The sequence below is a fragment of the Mercenaria mercenaria genome, chromosome 19 (genome assembly GCF_021730395.1).
Source record: "Mercenaria mercenaria strain notata chromosome 19, MADL_Memer_1, whole genome shotgun sequence".
Classification (NCBI taxonomy): domain Eukaryota; kingdom Metazoa; phylum Mollusca; class Bivalvia; order Venerida; family Veneridae; genus Mercenaria; species Mercenaria mercenaria.
In genome coordinates this window covers 39,961,936-39,980,773 of record NC_069379.1, presented here as the reverse complement: position 1 = coordinate 39,980,773, position 18,838 = coordinate 39,961,936, and the positions used below count along the sequence as shown (strand labels likewise).

The 18,838-nt window shown below is 35.7% G+C and overlaps 1 long non-coding RNA gene across 1 annotated transcript; it reads left to right on the top strand.

Annotated features, from left to right (window-relative positions):
• The first annotated feature begins 928 nt into the window (after positions 1–928).
• LOC123542897 (uncharacterized) lies at positions 929–18,586 on the top strand. Its single transcript, XR_006684856.2, has 3 exons — positions 929–1,065; positions 2,782–2,905; positions 14,740–18,586. It is a non-coding gene; the product is annotated as an uncharacterized LOC123542897 (long non-coding RNA).
• The last annotated feature ends 252 nt before the right edge of the window (positions 18,587–18,838 follow it).

The following is an 18,838-nucleotide window of genomic DNA, read 5'->3' as shown; positions in this document are numbered from 1 at the left end:
GAGACGCACTGGTACGTTATCGATGCCGATCATCAGATGTGTGCTGGGCCCCTTATGTCAACATATTAATCAACTGTTTTCAGCCAGGTAGGCAGCTAGCTTGCTTAAGAATTGCCGTTTACGCGGTACGAGTTCAAGCAAGAATTTGCATTACACTTTTGGTTTCTGACTTAGCCTTGTGCTTGATGGAGAGCTAAATTCTACTGGTAAAAGAACATGGATGTTCGCTATTCAGTCAGTATCTTTTTGGTTAGTCAATGGTACTGTCCAAATTGAAAGATGGACAACTTCATTATAGAAATTTAGCAGGGTAAGGGTTAAGAATGATATCCATATGATATAAGAGAATTTTTAGCAAGACGAATAGTTGTCAATTAAATCTAGCAGACGACACCAGTTGACGCCAGTGGCGGAAGAAGGTCTGATGCCTGGAGTTAATTTGAATTTAATTGTTGTCATCTCAAACAGAGAGATACTGACTTGTCTAAAATACAGATCTGAAAGGTATACCAACTTGTAAGGCGTTTAGCCGGAAATGAAAATATCAACACTAAAGTAAGGAGTGTGCTCTGTCTCAGAGTGTATCACTTAGCAACTCATAGATCAATTGCTTCATAAGATTAAAAGACTAAAAATTAATTTAGTGTCATATGCTGTCATTTTTAGTACAATCGAAATTTATAAAATAATGTAAGACCTGTAGGTAGCTTCTAATTAGATTTATTTCGAGAAATATGCACGAGTTCTGCAGCGGAAATTATGTGCAATATTCTTCCACTAGAAAACGAGTGCATATTTCCTTGATACAAATCTAATAATCTTTTTATAACATACGCATCTACGCTGAATTATGAAACATCAAAATGTTTTAGTGCCATTATAACTTGGAGTTTATAATTGAGTACGTCATAAACAAATTTTCAGCACTGTCGGATGGTTACAGTGGAATTCATGGCTTGGTGAACATGTTGTCTGTTTTTGTTCTGCTCATGGTAGAGAGCTCTTCCACAACTCTTGCACAAAACAGAAATTCTTTATGGCAGGCCAGATGAAGACTTCAGTCAGGTAAAGTGAAATGAGCAGCGCCATGTGAAAACCAACATAGTGGCTTTGCAACGAGCATGGATCCAGACCAGCCTGCACATTTGCACAGTCTGGTCAGAATCTATGCTCTTCGCTTTCAAAGCCTTTTGCAGTTAGAGAAACCGGATGCGCAGGCTGGTCTGGATCCATGCTGATCGCAAAGTCACTATGTTGGTTTTCTCATGGTGCGGCTCAAATAACGTTTGCGTAACAATTGCGGTTATGATGGTAGATTATTCTACTCCATATCTGGAGTTTCTGATTCGAATCCCGGTGAGAGAGAACTTTGATTGCCTCGGTATCTGGTAAGGTGCGGGTACTGGTCAGAACCCAGCTTGCAAAATTATGAAAATAGATATGATTGCAATAACTACTTCCGATGAATCTACGTAAATCAATTTTGTTTTAACTAAACGTAGAGCTACTTAAAATTACCGAACATGTCATTATGAAATTCAGACCATATTTGTATTTAGGCTATGTCACCAACAGACTCGTATCCGAATAAATACACATTGTTATCTTTAAATTGTTTATCTCTAAGAATTTTCAGATAAACATAGAAATATTTTTTGCAAACATTAAAGGTGAATTATGACACGACGTAGATTGTTACATAAGAGCCGTGCCATGAGAAAATCAACATAGTGTGTTTGCGACCAGCATGGATCCAGACCAGCCTGTGCATCCGCGCAGTCTGGTCAGGATCCACACTGTTCGCTTTCAAAGCCTATTGCAATTAGAGAAACCATCAGCGAACAGCATGGATCTTGACCAGACTGCGCGGATGCGCAGGCTGGTCTGGATTTATGCTGGTCGCAAAGCCACTATGTTGGTTTTCTCATGGCACGGCTCATATATTTTAAGCTCACGATGTCAAAGGCTCATGAGTATATAGTGTTTGAACCATCTGTCTGTCCGTCTGTCACTCGGCTGCTCTTACAGTTTATATCTTATCGATATGAAACTCGGTATACAACTATTTACATTTAATTGACATGCGCATATTGTCCGGATTTTTATGTCATATTCGTTTGGAGTAACACAAATATAGTCCTTTTTCGGACTTTGAAATATTACATCTAGATCAGAACACTGTGTACACAGCTTCACATAAAGTTTCCGCCAAATTCCAGTGAAACAAAATGGACCCTCAACATTGTAAATGGTCCGAAGTCAACGATATTAAACATTATTACATACTCGTTTCTATTCCCCGTTAAGTTACACTGGTACCGGAAACGTCAATATTTTTCCATATACTGACGTCTGAATTTCATATTGGGTGCGTGACGTAATTCAGTGTGTTGTTGCACTATTTTCTTCTATTTAGTTCAGTATTGTCAATCCTATTCAGGCTATTGAACAAAATTTATGGTGCTTACATTATATTTATACGTGTAGATGAGTATGTAATAAAAAGGTTATTATTTTTGCATCGGGATATATGTACTCGTTCTTCAGCGGAAGAATATTGCGCTCCTAAAGTCGCGCAATATTTTCGCTGAAGAAATCGTGCATATTTCCCGATACAAAGCTAATAACCTATAAATATTTATTATAGGCAAGAGAATTACTGTGAATAGAAGTGCCTGGCAATCGGTTGCTAATCATTACTTACTTAAGATATTTTCTTTGAATTTCATGGTTTTCACTGGTTATTGTAGCACCAGGTGTATAAAGTATAATTTATTTCAGGTTTAAAAAGGCAGGAAGATAGTGTTTTACGTTACTGAAAGACCTAGAAAAGAATCTATTGCAGAAAAATATCATCATGCCGTCCTGTGTTATTTCCGACAGATGGCAGCGCGATGCGTTCCAGGTAATACGTATAAAAAGTCTGTTTGATACTAACTCTCGAAGAAAAAGTAGAGCTATTTGCACTCACCCCGTAGTCGGTGTCGGCGTCGGCGTCGGCGTTGGTTAAAGTTTTTAATAAAGTTAAATATCTTTGTTACTATCAAAGCTATTGACTTGAAACTTAAAACACTTATTTACTATCAAAGTCTACACCAGGAGAAACAATCCCCATAACTCTGATTTGAATTTTGACAGAATTATGCCCCTTTTTAACTTAGAATTTTTTGTTAAAATTTTTGATAGTCAAATATCTTTGTTACTATTAAAGCTTTGGCTCGAAACTCAAAATAGATATTTACTATTAAAGTCTACACCAGGAGACACAATTCCCATAACCATAACTCTGATTTGAATTTTGACAGAATTATGCCCCTTTTTAACTTAGATTTTTTGGTTAAAGTTTTTGATAAAGTCAAATATCTTTGTAACTGTCAAAGCTTTTGACTTGAAACTTAAAATACTTATTTAACGTCAAAGTCTACACCAAGGGAAACAAATTCATAACTCTGATTTGAATTTTGACAGAATTATGCCCCTTTTTAACTTAGAATTTTTTGTTAAAAGTGAAATATCTCTGTTACTGTTAATGCTTTTGACTTGAAACCAAGATAGGGATTTACTATCAAAGTCTACACCAGGAGACACAATTTCCATAACTCTGGTTTGAATTTTGACAGAATTATGCCCCTTTTTAACTTAGATTTTTTTGTTAAAAGTCAAATATCTCAGTTACTGTTGAAGCTTTTGACTTGAAACTCAAAATAGTTGTTTACTATCAAAGTCTACAACAGAAGACACAATTCCCATAACTCATAACTCTGATTTGAATTTTGACAGAGTTATGTCCCTTTCCAACTTGGATATTTTTTACTGGCAAAGCTCTAATTCAGAGTCAAGCACTGAGAAAAGTCGAGCGCGCTGTCTTATGGACAGCTCTTGTTAATTTTGTGACATCTATTCTGCAATAGCTTATTTTTAAGCACGACCATACGAATAATGAGAAGTACCCTACTCACTATTTCATCTGCAGGCATTTTTTTATTCTTTGCTAAAGTTTTTATGTACTGCTGTTACTCAAACATAAGATATTTGTTCCTCATCATTATCTACATGATATGATTAAAGTAAGGTTCTGGAACCAGTCTGTCATGAATACTGTTCACTTTTTACCTATATTTTTCATGTCCTATGTCTCGAAGATCAAGGAGGTAGAGTTTGAACTGTCCGTCTGTCATTCTATCCCCTTACAGTTTTCTTCAATGACTTTTAACCAATATGACAACTACATCTGTACCTTGTGTACCATTTCAAATGAGCCGCGCCACGAGAAAGCCAACATAGTGGCTTTGCGACCAGCATGGATCCAGACCAGCCTGCGCATCCAGACTGTGCGGATGCGCAGGCTGGTCTTGATCCATGCTGGCCACAAAGCCACTTTGTTAGTTTTCTCATGGCATGGCTCAAACGAAGCCCGATATATATCATAAACATGAAGTAGACAAGTGCACATTGTCGGGACTTTCATGTTTTATTATTATTATGCTCCATTTTAGCTCCACGATTCGGAAAATAGGGGTGCTATTTTACTCGCCCCGGTGTCGATGTCGGCATGAGCTTTCTTGGTTAAAGTTTTTCAGCAACCTTTGTTTTTCTTTGTTACTATTGCTTATATCTTACTTTAACTTCATATTAACATTGCTCAACATGCAAACAAAGTAATGTTAGGGGCTGGGTCCATTATACCCAAGGTCAAGGTCACCAAGGTGTTATACTTTGAATTATTTTCATGTGAATTTTTTTAATGCTTTGTTTATAGACATATCTTTGGCACTTGAAAAGATAACGGGTTTAAATTAAAAAAATATTTCTTTATAACCACCATCTCCATGTGTTATTACAATCCTCATAACTCTAATTGTATTTTGACAGAATTATGCCCCTTTCATACTTGAAATTTTTTGACAATCTTCGCTTTCTGGATATATAATGATTTGAAACTTAAAAATACCTTTATCATCATCATTTGCATGTGTGGTAACAATCCCCATAGCTCTGATTTGTATTTCTGTCCAAATTATGCACCATTTTTATTCATTAGCTCATCTGATTTTTGAAGACAAAAAAGATGAGTTATTGTCATCACTTGATCGGCGTCGGCGTCGGCGTTGCCTGGTTAAGTTTTGTGTTTGGGTCAGCTTTTCTCCTAAATTATCAAAGCTATTGCTCACCATCAGTAGCTGACCCTATACAGCAAGAAACATAACTCCATCCTGCTTTTTGCAAGAATTATGGCCCCTTTTGGACTTAGAAAATATCATATTTCTTGATTAAGTTTTATGTTTAGGTCAGCTTTTCTCCTAAATTATCAAAGGTATTGCTTTAAAACTTGCAACACTTGTTCACCATCATAAGCTGACTCTGTACATTAAGAAACATAACTCCATCCTGCTTTTTGCAAGAATTATTGCCCCTTTTGGACTTAGAAAATCAGTTTTCTTGGTTAAGTTTTATGTTTAGGTCAGCTTTTCTCATAAATTATCAAAGCTATTGCTTTAAAACTTGCAACAGATATTCACCATCATAAGCGGACCCTGTACAGCAAGAAACATAACTCCATCATGCTTTTTTTACAAGATTTATGGCCCCTATCAGATTTATTGGTTAAGTTTTATGTTTAGGTCAGCTTTACTCCTAAACAATTCAAGCTATTGCTTTGAAACTTGCAACAGTTCACCATCATAAGCTGACTATGTACATCAAAAAACATAACTCCATCCTGCTTTTTGCAAGAATTATGGTCCTTTTTGGACTTAGAAAATCATGGGTAGGACAAATTGTCTATTATACAAAAACAAAATCAGATGAGCGTCAGCACCCGCAAGGCGGTGCTCTTGTTTTTTATACGCCTGAAGGGACGTATTATGTAATGACCCCGGTGTCCGTCTGTCTGTCCGTTAGCCATTTCGTGTTCGCTCTGTAACTCTTGCACCCCTTGAAGAATTTCAAAGAAACTTGACACAAATTTTTATTAGACCAAGACGACATGCAGAGTGCATGTTTTGGATGTCTCGTTTCAAGGTCTTTGTCACACTTAAGTGTCAAAGGTCATATCAATTTGTTTTTTTCTGTCCGGTCTGTAACTCTTGAACTGCTTGAAAGATTCAAAGAAACTTGGCACAAATGTTCACCACAAGGTCATACTTAGGGGTCAAATGTCATATATGACTTTGCTTTGTGTATATTGCTCAGCATTGCAGTACTCTTGTTTTTATTTGGCAAATCCTTGTTTTTTGTTCACTTACGATATTGTTTTGAATTACGTCTATTTCCTGTTATTATAAATACCTTATTTTGAAACTTGTTTATTAATGGACGTAGGAAAAACCCGAGAGCACTTTTCTGTGGAACAACATGAATGGCCACTCCAATTTTTAGCTCATTTGATTTTTTGAAAAAAAAAAAGATTAGTTATTGTCATCACTTGAGTGGTTGTCGGCGTCTGCGTCGGCTTTGCCTGGTTAAGTTTTATGTTTAGGTCAGCTTTTCTCCTAAACTATCAAAGCTATTGCTTTGAAACTTGGAATACTTGTTTACCATCATAAGCTGATCCTGTATAGCAAGAAACATAACTCCATCTTGCTTTTTGCAAGATTTATGGCCCCATTTGTTCTTAGAAAATATCAGATTTCTTGGTTAAGTTTTATGTTTAGGTCTCGATGTGGGTTCGAGCCTCACTATGGGCGTTGAATTCTTCATGTAAGGAAGCCATCCAGCTGGCTTACGGAAGGCGGGGGGTTCTACCCAGGTGCCGCTCGTATGAAAAATCACGGGGGGCACCTTGGGACTTCTTCCACCACAAAGCTGGTAGTCGCCATATGTATAACTGTGTGGGTGCGACTTTAAAACCCCCAAAAAATAGAAAAAAAATTTTATTTTGGGGATGCTTTTACCTAAACTATAAAGCTATTGTTTTAAAAAAATTGCAACACTTTTTCCCATTATAAGCTGCCCCTGTACAAAAAAAAACAAACTCCATCCTGCTTTTTGAAAGATTTATGGCCCCTTTTTGAACTTAAAAATATCGATTTAAAAACAGTTTGAAATTTGGAATACTTGTTCACCATAACAGACCCTGATAGAAGAAACAAACCCCACCCGCTTTTTTGCAATACTTTTCCCCCTTTTGGGACTTAGAAAATTCAATTTTTTGGGTTAATTTTTATTTTTAAGGTCCACTTTTTCTTTTTAAATTAAAAGCTGTTGTTTTAAAAACTTGCAACCTGTTCACCATCGAGCTGACCCTGTCAGCAGGAAAATAATGCACCCCTGCTTTTTAAAGATTTAGGGGCCCCTTTTGACTTAAAAATATCAGATTTCTTGGGTTTAAAGTTTTATGTTTAGGTCAACTTTTTCTCTTAAAAACTATCAAAGTTGCTTTGAAACGGGAACACTTGTTCACTAAAAGCTGCCCTGTACAGAAAGAAACAAAACTCCACCCCGCTTTTTGAAATAATTATTCCCCCTTTTGATTTAGAAAAACTTTTTTTGGGTTGAGCATTATTTTTTAATTTCACTTTTCTCATCTATAAAAGTTTTCCTTTTTAAAACTTGCAACAGTTTTTCATATCAAAGTGGAACTGACATCAAGAAACATAAATTTTCCACTTTTTGCCAGAATGATGGCCCTTTTTAGATTTGAAAATCATGGGTAGGAACTATTTCTATTTTAAAAAATCAATGAGCGTCAGCACTGAAGGCGGTGCTCTTTTTTAGGTTATTTACTACCTTTACATGGTTATTTGTTTTTTGTAGACTCAGATTTTTTTGGAATTTCTTCCCATTGTTGTTCAATTTTCCTCCCATCCTCTGATGTCACCCTTCGAAGTTTTATTGCCCCGCTTGGCGGAGCTCTTGTGTCTAAATTGTACTGTTAAATCGCCGATTAGTTGAGCGCGCTGTCTTACGGAAACCCTTGTTTGTTTGAACAATAATACAGCGACATACCTTGTGCATTCAGGTCCTCCTACCCTTTCTTATGAAACTTGGTACACACTTCAAAATGGAGTAGGCATGCATGTGCGTTTATTGTCTGGGTTTTTAATGTTGGTCTTTTTTTTTTGAGCGTTATTTGCTTTAACATTTCCTAATTTTCCATCCAATTTAATGCAACTTGTTTTACATCACACAAGCGTGCCTGCGCTATTTCATATTTTGGTTTTTGTTTAGTTACCCTCTTGTTTTGGGGCCCCGCCCATTTAGCCAGTAGTAAGAGGTTGGCTAGGGATCTGGGGGGGTCGCGAGTTCCCCTCGGGCGGGGGCTGTAGGTAGCCGCTCCTTAAGTCTCTGGATAAAAAAACTCAATACACTGTTTTTTGTATTTTCCGTCCCAAATTTTTAAACTTCTAACGCAGAGCTAACAAAATTCCATCTGCACAAATAAGCCTTTTAAGCATTCATAATCTCTGTCTACTCGCAATCGTTCGGGCTGCGCGCAGCGAAAGGCCCTTACCCCGGGCGGCTTCCGAGCCACCACGTGGTTGCTGTGTGGCGGGCGCCCTTACGTTGCCCCAACAATCATTTTTTGTCTCCAATTTATACAGTTTGGCAAATACATCATTTACTAAGCAAAATTATGAATTTGGTAAAAACCCAAAAGTAAAAATAATAAAAATATTTCTCGAAAAATAAGAAAAATTGTCACCAGTTAACCCAAAATGCCCCATCATTTTACTGCAATTTTAAAAACACTTATTGACCTGACTAATAACTTTAGATGATTTTATTGCCTTCGTGAAAAAACAAATTTTTTCTATAGTGACGACTTTTAAATTTAAAACCTAATCTTAACTTGTTTGCTGGCCTTTTTGAAAGAAAAGTGTTTTTAACTTATGAAAAGATAAAAGGAAAAAGGGTTTTTTTTTCAAAAAAAAAAATTATATAAATTTCTTTACAGCGTATGTTCTCTGTGACATTTTGATAAACAAATGTGTCTGAAATCAGGGGTCCTCCACCTATAAATTCATGTGGGGAATTTGGCGTTACTTGGGGAAAAAAAAGGTTTGTACGGGTACAGAATCCGGGAACACTGGTTAGGTTACGCCCCCGTACATGACTGAAATATGTTGAAAAACGGCGTTAAACCCAAAACAAAAAAAAAATCTTGTTTTGGGTTTCCCAATCATGTATTTAACTACATCTGTGTCTCTATACAACGATTAAAATCTTTGAAAATTTAATGAAATTTGGTATTCCACCAACATGAATGGTTGTGGGGTCATGATGGGGATTTCGTTGTAATCTTATCCCCCACCGGTGGAACCCGGGGGGGAAAAGAAATCCCCTCGTCCATCCGTCCAAACCCTAAACCCCTGCAAATATTTTAAGCTGGTTAAAAAACTTGGTATGTAAATAGGGGGCATTATTTAAATTATGCACGGACATGACTTATGATTGTAAGTTAAATGTCAAGGTCAAAGATCAAGTAAAATTGTTACTGCTCCGTAATTTTTATATGTATTTTATATATATTAATGGATTATCTTAGTGCTAAACACAAACTTTCCCGTCATGAGACAATGTATGCTCTTTTCTTGTCAGTTAAAGGTCAAGGTCACTGCTTAAGGTCATGTAAAAATTTTGTTTATGATCTATAAATTTCAATTACATTGAAGGACGTTTTTATTATTCCCAAGAAATGTTTACCATGTTTTGACAAGGTCGGACACATCCCTATTTTGTCGAAAAGGGCAAGTCATTGAATCCCAAAAAGTAAAGTCACCTGTTGTTTGACGCTCTTTTTTTTTTTAAAGATGTTCAAGGGGCATATACAAATTTCCCGGGTTTAAAGGTCCAATACAAAGGGAAAGTGAAATTTTAATTTTCTTTTTTAAAAAGCACAGAAACTTTTTCATTTTTTTGGAAAATGAAAGTTGGTATTAGAAATTCGAAATAAATCACAGTATATGTACAATTATTTTTATGAATTTTGAAGAAATTTTAAAAAAACCGGGGGGGTCATTCTGCGATTCATTGAAATTTCGACATAATACACTACTTTTTTTGGGGTTCCCCAAAGCCTTCTGAAAAATTTTGCCCTCCAATTTTCATTTTTGTGTCTTGCAAAAGTTATGCACGGTATAAAAAAAATTCCCCAACTACTTTCCCTTGTAATGGACCTTTAATCAGGGTTTTGAATTAGTTTGCATTTTCCCCAACGATGAACGATTTTTTTCCATAATCAACTTTTCACGATTATACTATATTCTACTTGTATCAAGTCAGTAACTAGCTGTCATTGTACAACGAAGTTGTGGGGGCCTCCGTGGCCGAGTGGTTAAGTCGCTGACTTCAAATCACTTGCCCCTCATCGATGTGGGTTCGAGCCTCACTCGGGGGTTAATTCTTCATGTGAGGAAGTACCCAGGGCTTAGGAAGGTGGTGGTTCTACCCAGGTGCCCGCTTGTGATGAAATAATGCACGGAGGGCACCTGGGTCTTCCTCCACCATTAAAAGCTGGATAGTCGCCATATGGCCTATACTGTGTCGGTGCGACGTTAAATCCAACAAAAAAAAAAAAAAAAAAAATAAAATTTTTGTTTAGGTTCAGTTATCCTAAACTATCAAGCTATTGCTTAACCAACTTGCAACCACTTGTTCACCATATAAGCTAACCCTGTACAGCAAGAAACATAACTCCATCCTGCTTTTGCAAGATTTAGTGCCCTTTTGCTAGAAAAATATCAGATTTTGGTTAAATTTATTGTTTAGGTCAACTTTTCTTTATAAACTGTCAAAGCAATCGTTTGCAATTTGAACACTTTTTACATCATAATGAACCTTGCAGCAAGCAACATAACCCTATCCTGCTTTTTGCTAATAATTCATTGCCCCTTTTGGACTTAGAAATATGATTTCTTGGTTAAGTTTTATTTTAGTCAAGACTTTTCTTTTAACTATCAAGCATTGCTTTGCAAACTTCAAACCTTGTTCACCATCATTTAAGTGACCCTGTACACAAGTAACATAACCATCCTGTTTTGCAGATTTATGGCCCCTTTGGACTTGAAAATATCAGATTTCTTGTTAAGTTTTATGTTTATGTCAACTTTTTCTGCTTAATATCAAGCTATTGCTTTGAAACTTGCAATCACTTGTTCACATTAGCTGACCTGTACAGCAAGCAACATAACTTCCATCCTGCTTTTGCAAGATTAGGCACCCTTTTGGATTAAAAAAAAGTTTGGTTGATGCATTATGTTTAAGTCACTTTTCTCATAAACTATAAAGCTATGCTTTAAAACTTGCAACAGTTTTTTCTTCATCATAGTGGTCAATGTACATCAAGGAAACATAACTCTATCCTACTTTTTGCCAGAATGATGCCCTCTTGTGACTTAGAAAATTCATGGTACGACAATGCATGTTCTATTATCACAAAAATAATGCAGATGATCGTCGACACTCAGGCGGTGTCTTGTTAGGTGTATTTGACTACCTTTACATGTTATGTTTTTGTAGACTCAGATATTTGAATTCCTTCCATATGTTGTTCAATTTCGCCCCCTTTGATGACACCCTTCGGGGTTTTATTGCCTGCTTGGCGGAGCTCTTGTATTCTAAATTGTACTGTTATAACGCGATTAGTTGAGCGCTTTTTTACGAACTTCTTTTTTTGAAATAATTCAGCGACATACCTTGGCATTCAGGTCCCTACCCTTTCTAATGAAACATGTACACATTTTGGCTTTAATGTCCGCATCTTTTTTGATCAGTAATTTGTTGTTTTAACAGTTCTACTATTCCATCCAACTAATGCAAATGATTACATCGTCAACTGAAGCTGCCTGCGCATATTCATGTTTGGGTTATATTTTAAGTTATCTTTGTTTGGGCCCGCCCGCTAGCTCATAGGTAGAGCGTTGGTCTACGGATCTCGGGTCGCGATTCTATCCTCGGTCGAGGCGTATGTTCTCCGTCCTATTTGATTAAACGACATTGTGTCTGAAATCTTAGTCTCCACTCTGTCTGTGGGTAAGTTGGCGTTACTTCGGGACAGTTTGTACTGGTACGAATCCAGGAACACTGTAGGTTGATGCCCCGATTACATGACTGAAATACGTTGAAACGGCGTAAACCAAAACAAACAAAAATCTTGTTTTGGGTTCCAATACCTGTATTTCAACTACATCTGTATCTTGTATACAATGTATTATCATTGCAAATTTAATGAAACTTGGTATTCATCATCAACATGAAGTGGTTGTGTGGTCATGATAGGGATTTCGTTGTATGATCATTAGTCCCCCACCGGTGGAACACCGGAGGGGACTATAGTAATGCCCTCCGTCCATCCGTCCACAAACCTGAATCCTGCAAGTATATAAACTAGGTTAATAAAACATGGTATGTAAATAGAGGACATTATGTAAATTATGCACGGACATGACTTATGATTGTAGGTTAAATGTCAAGGTTAATATTAAAGTCAAGTAAAATTGGTCACGCTCCGTCAATTTTAATGTATTTTTATATAATTAATGGTTATCTAGGTCTACAAAATATTCCACGTCTGAGACATGTTAATGCTGCCTTCTTTAGTTAAAGGTCAGCAGTAAGCTCATGTAAAAATTTGTTCGATCATAATTTAATTACATTGAAGACGTTTTATTATTACACAGAATGTTTACAATGATTAGACAATGTGTCGGAACATGACCCATAGTTGTCAGTCAAAGGTCAAGATCACTACTGAATGCCAAGTAAAGTCACCTGTTGTTTTGACGCTCTTATTTTGTTCTTCAAGCATGTTTAATTCGATTAATCACTGGATTTGAATTGTTTGCTTATACAACACTGAACGTAATTTCCGTAACTCTTACGCCAACATTTCACGTTATACTATATTCTATTTATATCAAGTCAGTAATTAGCTGTCATTGTACAACGAAGTTGTGGGGGGTATGGTTGCGGTGCTGTCTTAGACACAACTGTGCGACAAACTCTCCTATCCTTGACACAAATTTAATGACACTCTCACATATCAAGTACCAAAATAATTGTGCATTTGGCATGGTTATTTCTTCAAGAAAAGTAGGTGTATGGACTTATTGTTTTGTACTTTACTATAATATCTGTATATCAATTGTGCGTGCAATCTCGTTAAACCTGCACACATTTAATGAATACACAGTGATCAGCAGTAACACTAGTTGTGAGGCATGTAAGATCTTTCAGAAAAAAAACTGTAGAGTTATGGGACTTTGTTTTGTGTAATGTACTATATTACATAGAGTCTGTATATGCAATTTGTGCGCGCCTAATCTCTCAAACCCTTGCCACATTTAATGAAATTACACAAAGTGATCAGTCCAACCCTAGGTGCATGTTAGGTACGTGATAAGATAGTAGTTACGAAACTTTGTGTTTTGTACTGTGCTAAAATTAGAGTCTGCATAATTTTGCATGTTGTGCTTCTCAGTAATCTGAATTTTGTGTTTAAGCTCGATTTGCAAAATAGTCTAGGTGTAGCCACCATGCGTCGGCGTCAGCGGCACACCTTGTTTAAGTTTGCATGCATGTACATACACTATCATTTAAAGGCTATAACTTTGAAACTTATTTTTTCTTCTCTAGACATTTACCAACTCCTGGGTCAAGCCCATAATTCGGACATATTTTTGACAAATTATGCGCTCCTGTGACTTAGAAATCTGGTTAAAGTTAATCAAGTCACTATCTCAAATAATGCATGATATTGGTCAATTAAACCTCACATGGGTCATGTCGGGTTATAAAACTAGTGATGGCAGCAGTCCATAACTGACCTATAATGAAATATGCCCCTTTGGACTAGAAAATTCTGGTAAGTTTGATGCAGTACATACAAATATACTAAGCAAATAGATTTGAAATATTTGGTTCTTTTTCTAGATCAATACCAACCTCATGGTCAATGTCCATACTCTGATGTATTTTGGGCAAATTAGCCCTTTGGACTTAGAAAATTCTGGTTAAAGTTTCATGTAAGTTACTTCTCCAAAATAATGGCAGATATTGAATTAAATTTACATGTATTCGGGAATAAAACTGTTGATAGCAGCAAATCCATAACTCTGACCTCATTTTGTTCAATTATGTCCCCTTTTGAACTTAAAACTCTTTTGATATTTAACTTGTTGGGTAAATTTTTCTGTTCGGGACAATATTTCGAATAGTCGAATTTGACTGTCTTACGGACAGCTCTTGTTTGTTGTTGTTGTTGTTTTTTCTTGTTTTGGGCAACTATAACAACTTTAAACCTTCATACTTCGTTTATTATCATTCAGTTAATAATTCAATTATCAGATAGTAACTAGGCCAAGAATCATATTTTTTTCTTGCATTTTGCAGAATGAAAGCCCATTAATCGGACATATTATAAAATGGCGCGTGATTGCTTGCGTCTGTCGGTCTGACTGTATGTCCATCCTATTTCGTGTCAAGAACATAACTCAGTAACCATTCAAGTTATTAACTTTAAAGTTGCCATAAAGGTGTATGGCGATTAGACAATATGCAAAGCCCATTGAGTCAAAGGTCACTGTCACATCAGGGTAAAATCTCTATTTTCATATTGTTTATATGCTGCCTTTTATTAAATATTTCCATTCCAAATTTGTATTATTTGCTTTCAAATGAAGGGGAGATATATTTTTAACTTCTTAGTCTGAAAAGAAAAAAATGAAATATTTAGTTTAATTTGATTTGACCTTACATCTTGAAGTATTTCATGTCTTAATTATTTATAATCATTTTCAGATTGATTTCAAACACACAAGAGAGAAATATATGCGGAAGGAAGAATGAAGTATGATGAAATCAAGACAAACCTTGCAAGCATGACACCATCGCAGCCGCCCTGACACAAGCATATTTAAACAAATTAGAAATAAGCTGACATGTTTATAATCATATCCACACGTACAAAGTACATGGGGTTATATTGGAGTCACGTATGTCCACCAGTCCGTTCGTACGTCCGTCCATCGTGTCTGCTTTTATGAAACTGACATCAATTATTAATCTCATGAATACGGTGTAAAGAGCTCATAACCATTGTCACTAGGTCTAAAGTTACGGTTACCCTTTGAGGTCAAGTCATAAAGTTTCACTTCATGTCCGCTCCATATTGTCTAAATGGCTTGAAAGGTACTAAGTTCGACTATATAAAGATCTAGAATAAAGAGAATTATTGTACTTGCCTTTCCGTCAATGTTAAAATTTTATGGCAAGCTTGTGTAACTATATATTCTTTACTACTTCCCCTTTTAAATTTAAACTTTACGTAAGTTTTAGTGCTGGTAAGGGACAGACATCTCTGGCTTTCTAAACGTCAAGGTCACTGGGTCAAACATTAAAACAGTGCTGTTTAAAGTTTTATGACAAACTTCTCAGTTGCACTATATCCTCTTACCCAAAGCCCTATAATCACCAAACCTTACATCTTAAGAAGGGGCAAAAGTTTTTAGGTTTAAGATCAGGTAGGTCAAAGGTCAATGGCACTCGGGTCAGATTTTGTAATAATGTTCCTTAAAGTTTTATGGCACGCTTCACAATTTGACTGAACAAACTCAATCAAACCGAGTCTGCAATTTTCACTGCTTGCTTTGTTCTCGGTGCTTCCGAGGGATCTACTTTCCAGATTTTATAACTCATATTGTTTCTTTGCACTGGTATATCCCACACTGTTAAGCCCTACCTATACTTTCTATACCCTAATCCCGACACCTAGCAACATACATTCCTCACACACTTATATTTCATGTTCACCTTATCTCTTTTACCCACCTGCCTTCACCTACTTCCTACAACACCATTTTACCACCTGTCGCCGACAACAACAATTTATTTTATATTTTCTTTAAAATTAATTAGATCGTAAATTAATGTATATCTTGTATATTATATGTTTTTATGATGTTTAAGTATCCCTTATTCCCACACTTCTACTCCCAACCCCACTCGCTTCAATTTTTTCTTGTATATTTTCTACATCTCACACACATCACATCTCATCTTCCATCTCCTTTTCTACCACAACACCCACTCTTTGTATTGCTTTTACATCTTTCATACTTGCTTGTATTTCATTTGGACTGTTTTCACCCCTCATAGCCCTTATCCCTCCCTACACACACTGCTACCACTAACCCTTTTCTTACATTTCTGACACTGGCTTATACCTCATATTGTTTTTTTAAATTCGCTCACACCCCCAGCATCAGCACCCCCTCCCCCTCAACGTAGATCACTAGGTCCTAGGGCGAAGTCACACTTGAAGGTCAAAAGTCATTGTGACAAAATTTTACATTCCGTTTTCCAAAGCGACCTCTTGGGCATTGTCACCTTTATTGATAGCTTAAATTGCTCATGTTTAAGCGTTTTAACCCTAATTACCATGCTAAATTTCTATAATGGACTGGTCCATCTTCCAATTTGGGCAGTACCATTTATCATTTGAAGGGGTGTTTACGAAAAATTTACTGACTGAATAGCGAACAGTGCAGACCATGATCAGACTGCACGTATGTGCAGGCTGATCTTGGTCTGCACTGGTCGCAAAGGCAGAATCACTTGCCGCCAGCAAGCTAAGGGTTAAATGTATAACATTAGCTAAACTGTATTATGTATTTGTTAAATGTAAGTTAATTTTTATGATAAATAGTTTCTATAAAATTGAGGCAATTATATAATTTTAGATCGGTGATACAGTCGAACTATTTTAGACGAATCAAATATTTCTAGTTTGGTTTGTTACTGGTCTTGAGATATCTTTAGTTTTATCGCATTATATTTAAAAAATACATTTATAAGTACAATGTTCACATTTGACTTAGATACATAAAGTATCAGGGGCACCCAGTATTTGTAAGAAACCATCTAGAATAATGCCGATTTGGTAAATTATTTTAAAAGCATTTCAAATATAACTTATTTTTAAACTGAACAGGTATAGTTTTTAAAGATGAATAAATATGCGCGGATCAGTTCATGCACACAAATAAAAGAATTTGGGACCGGAGTTTAAGTTTTTGTTTGTTTGTTTGTTTCAGTATTAGTCGAAATACAATCAATTCTAGAAGCATCTTCTGAAAATGTAAACTCTAGTGTTCACGCGTAAAAAAAATTTCAGTTTTACAAATAAATTTTTTTATTTATTTTCTTGCACAATTTATCCATGTAGGTCACACGTAATGTTACGCTTGCTCTTATGGCAATAAATATGTTGGGGGGAGGGGTGAGTGATATAGTTCTACGAGATTGATTTCTTTTTTCATTTTAATATAGCTACTTTCTACTTATGATTTTGTTAAAAAGAACTTTCCAATTATCTGTTAATCTAATTCATATTCTTTCGCCTTTAATTGATGTTGCGTGCAAGTGAAAATTGTATTTGGATTTCCCACTTCTAAGACAGTGGGTTTATCAGGTTATAATGTGTCGTTATGTTTCAGTAATGCTCTGAAAAGTTTGACATAAAATTTCACACTCTAGTATATAACTACAAAATGTACAAATAAAATCATAACTGTTTTATTCAAACACATATTCTACCGTATTTTGTCTTGGTCGTCTAAATGTAACTTTTAAAAGTCATTTTGGCCTCATTTCTTGTACACTGAATTTTACACTATTTGGCATAACTCTTAACTGCATAACTCACAACCGACACCTAACTCTGTAGCACTAACGTTAACGCTTGGGGCTAAATGACTTTTAAAGCAATTTTGTCTTTTAAAGGAACAATGTGTTGAACGTTAAATGTTTCAAAAATTTGTAATGATCAAATTTTTAGTAGAATTGTGGGCAAACTTTTAGGATTTTAGTTCGGATTTTTAAAGGATTACTGAAATGTACCGTTAGATTATAACATGATAAACTGATTGTTTCAAACGGAGAAAAAATCCAAATATGATTTTCACTAGTGCGGAACTACACTTGAACGCGAATATGAATAGTAAGGACTGAAAATTCTTCAAAAAGACAAATATGTATAATAATAATTGCTTGCAAAATCACTAAAATACAGACAAAACGATCATAATTTAAAAGAAATGCACTTCTCGTAGACCTATTAACATAAGCTTTATGACGGCATAAAATATAGCGTGACGTTACGCAACTCGCACATCTCTGTGCGGTGGTATTATTAAATAAATAAATAAATTGTAAGTGAGCTTTTTATCCGACCAATGCAAGAATGTAATACTGAATTATCTTGCACTCGGGAACACCAGACTAAAATTTACTCAGTGAAAGATATTTCGATCTTGTAATAAAACAAACAAATGTCCCCTTTCTATATCTTTTTACATCAGAAGTAGGTAACAAACACTAATATTTTGAGGAATAACGACTAAAATATTAAATGAATGAATCTAAGACAGAAATTAATACATTTGTTGCTACATATATTTATAATCCCAAGAAGACTGCCTTTTTCACATCTGAAAATTTACCATTTCAATACTAGTATGACGTTCACAATTTCAGTATCTGTATTATTGTTGAGATATTTCATGGTTTATAATCCTACGAAGAGTACATTTTCAGATTTGAAAATTATTTCTTTCTCTCTTAAAAATCAAGCATGTCTGCCTTCTGCCTTCTAGATCTATTAATTATATACATTTCATATTTATATTATATATTCAATATTTATGTTGGGTGGGGAGGGGCGGGGGGGGGCTCTATAGGAGTAAGTTTTGTCGCGTCGCGTCCCGAAATCTGTTATCTCGTTTACTACTAAATGGATTTGATTCAAACTTAAAATAGATGTATCACCTTATCACCCATATCATGTGACCTGACACAAGGTTCATAACTCTGGCATCAAATTTTCATGTATTATATCCCT